The 6,196-nt window shown below is 34.7% G+C and overlaps 1 long non-coding RNA gene across 1 annotated transcript; it reads left to right on the top strand.

Moving 5' to 3' along the window:
- The first annotated feature begins 203 nt into the window (after positions 1-203).
- LOC149558285 (uncharacterized) lies at positions 204-1,248 on the top strand. Its single transcript, XR_016352457.1, has 2 exons — positions 204-503; positions 787-1,248. It is a non-coding gene; the product is annotated as an uncharacterized LOC149558285 (long non-coding RNA).
- The last annotated feature ends 4,948 nt before the right edge of the window (positions 1,249-6,196 follow it).

Here is a 6,196-nt window from a genome sequence, read left to right on the forward strand (position 1 = left end):
TTAATGTATGAAAGATTACCAAATGGTGGAAATGTTGTTCTTTTGACTAATGATGTTGCTCTCAAAGTCAAATGAAAGATATATTTCTTTTTATGCAAACCAAGAACAAAAGCAATATTAGCATTTGAGATGACCTATTTTAATTTTTTAAAGTGACTTAATTGATTATTCTGAGCTACGAATGAATGTTTGATTGCAGGGGATGTTATGTGAAAATGCCAGGGAATTTTGTCAAAGTTTTTTAAGTTCTTATTCAGAGAGATTCTTGTGGTCAGAAAGCACTGCACATGGCCGCAATTGGACTAACATCAACAACAGCAACATCAGGAAACCTTTCGGGTTGACAAGGAAGTGGGCATGCTTTGGCATGACGAGAAACTCTTTGCTGCATCATGAAGAACCAAAAAAGAAGATTAATGAGGATGCAAAGGGATTAAAGCTGATCTCGCTCCATGATTCTCATTTTGACTCTTCAGCTTCCTCTGGAATATGAAAGATGATTGGTAATTAAATGAATAGTATTTGAAAAATGGCTGTCCTTCGTAAAAAATGATGTATACTTTTGGTAGTGGAGTAAACAAATGTTGAAGTTGAATCCATTTGTATTTCTTGTTTTCAACTTTTCATGCTTTGTTTCTTTATTTTTTGCAATTTCATTTTCTGGACAAACAGTGTCCTAGGCAACCTTTTGATTATTTTATTTTTTCAAAGATTATAAAGAAATCGCTTCGTTAAACATGCATATTTCTTCTGCGGTTCATGATTATTTTTATAAATCTTGTGCAGATGGAAACTTACTGCAAGTGGCCCTTGGTCCAATTCACTGAGATATTACCACTAGAAATATAACTATCTCAAGGACTATCAGACTTTCATATTTGGCTACTATAATCATTTGTAAGAATAGGTATGCTCTAAGAAATGTTCCAAGCTTGGGTTCTGTTCCAGAAAATCTCACAGGCGTTAGTGTTACCTGCAGACAGTTGTTGAGACTGCTAATTTCAGAGAGTTCACGACAATACCAAGATTTGTTCTAGCCATGGATAAATAATCAGCATACAATACACTATCTGTAATTATGTCATGATTTGTCTTTTTGCAACTATCGTTGCTTATTAGATATGATCGTGTGCATCAAAATTCTTCTGTTTGTAAAATATGATTATTAAACTCAAGTGTGGACTTAAATCATTTTTTGAATATAGCATAGGCACAAGGTATAAACGAAAATATTAGTGATTCCGCAAATTTCACTTTTGATGTTTCGGTTTGGCCTTTAGGAGGTTAATTATAATTGATTTTCTGCTTCTAAGACAATTGATCTTATACAGAAAAATATATGCTTTTCCATAAAAACATTTTGGATATAATAATCAAAATTTTGGCTACAATAGCTGGTACGAACCTCTCTTGTTGTCCTGGTAGCTTTCTACTTCATACTTTTTTTAAGCTCTGAAATTTTGTTGGTATTTCTTTCTTTTGAACATGCATCTTTTATCATGGTTCTGGCCAAGAACTTCACATTTCAGTTTCAGGTCAAGGATCAGATAGGGAGTTATTTCTACTTCGCTTCCGTGTAAATGAACAAAAACGAATGTGGTTATAAGAAATTCAATCCACAGGGGTCCGACCACTACGGATTTTTATAACTATCTCGAGGACCATTAGACTTGCGAATTTAGCTTCTACGATCAACGTGAGCTGTAGATGTGTGGTAAACAGAGCTTCATTAACCCACCTAATGGTCCTTTGAAGTTTGCTCATCTCTTCAAAATCTAGGGTGTCTTTAGCTTGGGTTCTATTTGAAATTAATCCCACAAGCAGTGGTGGTTTCCTGCAGACAATTGTTATGGTTGCTAATTTTGCTGTATAATATACTCACTCGATCTTACCAATTCCTTTTTATCCGTCTTGGGAATTTTGTAAAGCAATTTGCTTGCAATCTCAATACGGAGTTTCTAATTTGTTATCAATATGTATATGTAGACGTGTCTGTCGTCGTTTGCTGAGTAGTTCATTCAATAAAGAAACGGCTCGCAACAAATACTTGCAAGATTATAGAAGAGTCTGATCACAATATTACCACATTCAGAGAGCTCTTCAATCCATGTTACAATAATAAGGCTAGCTCACACTTCTTATTAATAAATATAATATGAGCCCATTCTATGATAAAATAAAAATAAAAATAAAAATAATAATGCTCACCTACACTTAAGACTAATAAACATATATAAGTTCATTCTATGTTATAAGATACCAATTCAGAAGAGAGTGAGTGATAAGATCTTGGGGGAGGGTTAGGAGAAGGGGAAGGATGAGATTGATAAAGAGGTGGAGAAGTGGGATGACACTATCGATGGAACCTGGGATTTTGAGGTGAAGAACCCTTCCAAGGACCCCTCCCTTGACCCCACTCATATATCTGCCACCATCACCCTGCTTTCTACTGACAACTAGAATAACCCCAAACCTGATAATGCCTCCCCTAACACAATATCCTCCCTAATAAGGAGAGATGGTTGGGATATTTTAAGGGCCCCCACTAACAACTTGGATGTGTAGGACAAAAGGAACTCTTTGGCGAATTGTAGTAGGGCTCTAAACCTAGGTACTACAGAGGATGGGGTAGTTACTCATAAAGATCTCTAGGAGTTGAAGGACAGGTGTAATGTAATAGAGGGCTTCACCCTCTCCTCAAAGTTCACTCTAAAGGTGACCCATGCGGCTACTACCACTCTCCAGCTCGTGGCTCACAGGTTGGAGGAGGGCCTTAGGAAGAAGGACTCAAAGCTACTCTATAACTTCCTCACCGAAGACTGGGCCAAAGTTCTCCTAGCTAGGAAAGGAAAGAAAAAATATGCTAGTTAGTGACCTCTCAGTGCTTGGTGTTTTTTGGTGCTCAGCTATTTTTTAATGCTTAGCTGGTTGTTACTCTCCATCCTCTGGTGATGGTTTTGTTTTTTCTATTGAACTTGGTTCTGGGCTGTAGGTGGTACAATGCAATGACCACCTTCATGTCTTTTTTTAACTTGTTAAACTTTGTTGGTATTAAGAGTAGGAACCCTAGTACGTTTAATTACTGCTATGTTGTTAATTATGTTTTTTATGTAAATTGTTAAGGGGTCTGTGTGCTTGTCTACTAGTTGTTTCACCATTGTTGTAAAGGGCTAGACCCCTAGTTTTGGCTACTTTTATATCAAAAACATTTATTATTGACATGTCACTACTGTTGGAGATCTAATCATCTATTGAATGACTTACTACAACTAGTAAGTGTGTTCATAATTCTCTTAAAATACTTCAAAATGACTGGTAACTTAAAGTTGTAAGCCAAATGACCTCTAAGTTCCTTTTATGTTCTAGTTAGCCTACATGAACATGAAAAGAAAGGCTAACAACAATATCATATAATGAATGCTAGAAAGGGGACATTACAATGCACCCTTTCTAAAATTTCTTGTCCTCAAGCAATTTCAATTCTAGATGTTACAAGATTTGTTCACTCTTCCATATAGCATCCTCAACTAACAGGTTCCTCTAAACCAAATATTCCTTAATCATCCTTTTTCAAAGTGACCTCTCATTGGCATTAATGATTGCCTCTAAAAACAATTTCAACTTCTCCTCATCATCCAAGGGTGGAAACTTGGTTGATGGTGTCGTATAGTGTTAAAAAGAAGCACTAATTTTGTGATCTTTTTGAGACCATTTTAACCCTCCGTAGTGGGTTTCTTATATTTGGATTTCACAATGTAATTAATTGGATATATTAGTTTAATCAAAATCATTCTTTTTTCTATCACTCTTGCTCAAAACTCTATGTTGACTCTAATTTCTATGCGCATTTCCTCATTTATCTACCCATTTACCTAATTCACTCACCCAATTCTACCCTTTACACTTGATTTTCCCACTTACAATTATGTATTTCCCCAAAATTTTAAATTCACCTTATCTTGCACCATTTACCTCAAAATTAAGCCTTTCAAGTATAGGTCATACATGAGGCAACCTATACCTCAGGGTTTTAAATGTGGTAAATTTTAGGGCTTGATTGAAAGTATTTCTCTTTTCCCGTCCAATGGATTTGGCCCTTGCAAAAATTGGCCCAAAAATTGTTATAAAAGAAAGCCTTCTCCCTTCATGTTTACACACACAACATACAATTTACCCACTCTCAAGCAAGATATTGTGTGTTCAAGGAGTTCAAGCAAGCAAGGATTTATTGAAGACATTCATCTATTATCCATCATGTAAGCATTTCCTTTTTTCTATCTAGCTTCTTTCTTCATAGGAGACAAATAAGTTGGTCATCAAAGGAAGAGATCTACATTCATCTGTATTCTAGTTCTTCCTCTTCATCAAGCATTCATACATGATTGGGCAAACATTGAACTATTGCATAAGTGAATACATCCTACATTCTACATACAATTCAAGCAAGTATACATCTTTGTGGTTGTAAGTGATTTGTATCCATCTACAAGAGCTTGACAAGCAAGGTATTACTTGCATTTTATCCCTTTTTTCATACTTTATTTATGTCATTTCAAGGTTAATTACTCAACAAGTGCTTGATAAAGGAAAACTCCTTCCCCCTCTCCCCCGACAATTTTCTCCTTTTCTTGTTTATATGTGCAAATTCAAAAGATTTTGATTTAAAAATTGTAGATCTATAGGTACAGTTACAATTATAGTCCTAAAACCCCCAAATTTATCTTTCTAGGGTATATGTTGCCTCAAGTTCAACCTATAATGGTATAAGACACCCCATGCTTAATATGTTCCTGCACCTTTAAGATTTTCATGGTGTAAAGGTTTAGCTCTTAGGTTTCTAGATCTCAATATGCTTCCAATTCAAGTGGAGAATGACAAAGTTTCTATAGATCTAAAGGGGCTTCCTCTTCTAACCCTCAAGGTGAGTATATCTTCTTCTATCTCCTTTCATAGCACTTACTTTGATACACTTGATTTATTATCTTTTTGTTTATTATTGCATGAGTGTGTACTTTACTTTTCTTGCATATTCATCACATCTCTTTCTATACACTTTTACATTAAATGGAAAGGCCCACAAAAAGGGACCCTAGAATTAACATCTCTAAAGGGCCTAGATCTTGCAGTGGCATCCCTTTTATCCATTTGGATTTTTTTATTTTGTTTTAGGGGATCACATTTTAGGATACCCCTTTCTAGTGTATAATGGAAAAGTGGGAATCTATCATTAATAAATATTTCACTGTATACATTTTTGGTGAACCCAACCTATTACGTTTCCTCTTTTAATATTGGTGTTATATTTTCTTGCCTACTTGTAGATTTTCCTTATACAGTTTGTGAGCCCAACTCTTTCATGGTTTGTACCTTTTGATTGGGTAGTTTCATCTTCTTTGTGTGATCTTCCTTTAATCTTGGAGTTAGATTTCTTATTTTTTAATCTAATACTTAGATCCTCTTGTGCATTTATCCTTGTACCTTTTTATTTAGTTCTACTTTATATTCACTTTACTTTGGTTACACCATTTTCATTTAGATATAAGTTATACTTTGTATGCATTGTGATATATTCTATTTACCCAAATGTTGCATTGCATTTTCTTTTCATTTCATTCCTTTTGTATGAGCTTTATTACTTTGAGTCCAAGTTATTTAATTCTAGTTGGACAAAGTCATAAACTCATGGAATCTTTCAATCCCGAACTCTCTATCATTCTTAGGGATCTTGATGAAACCAACATGTTTCCTCATGATAATAATTTGCTCACTGAGAACAACTCTTCTCATTGATCTCCTCAATATGAAGATGAAACATTAAGAGGTCTTTCATCTCAAGTCCAAAACTTACTCGTGAATTTGGAAAATTTGAATATTGGGTAGCTCAAGAAAATTACAATCTTGTGGTTATTTTTACTTTAGAAGGCTCAAGGAAACTCTTTCATAAGATGAACAAGGTATTAAATTTTTACATATAATTCCACATCTTATTGATTCTAATGTTAAACCCACCATAGAATTTGCTCAAGAGTTTAAATATGTTCCCCCTTCTACACTTGTTAAAACTTCTTTGCCTCTATGTACTTCTATTCCTTCTATCTCTTCTTACACTCCACTACTTGTCACTACTTCAATTTAAGCATGTAATCCTTTACATGTGAGTCTCCCTAATCCTATTTTTCCTTCTCTTCCTACTAGT

The sequence above is a fragment of the Cupressus sempervirens genome, chromosome 5 (assembly GCF_028749045.1).
Source record: "Cupressus sempervirens isolate cs-2001-9-10 chromosome 5, ASM2874904v1, whole genome shotgun sequence".
NCBI lineage: Eukaryota > Viridiplantae > Streptophyta > Pinopsida > Cupressales > Cupressaceae > Cupressus > Cupressus sempervirens.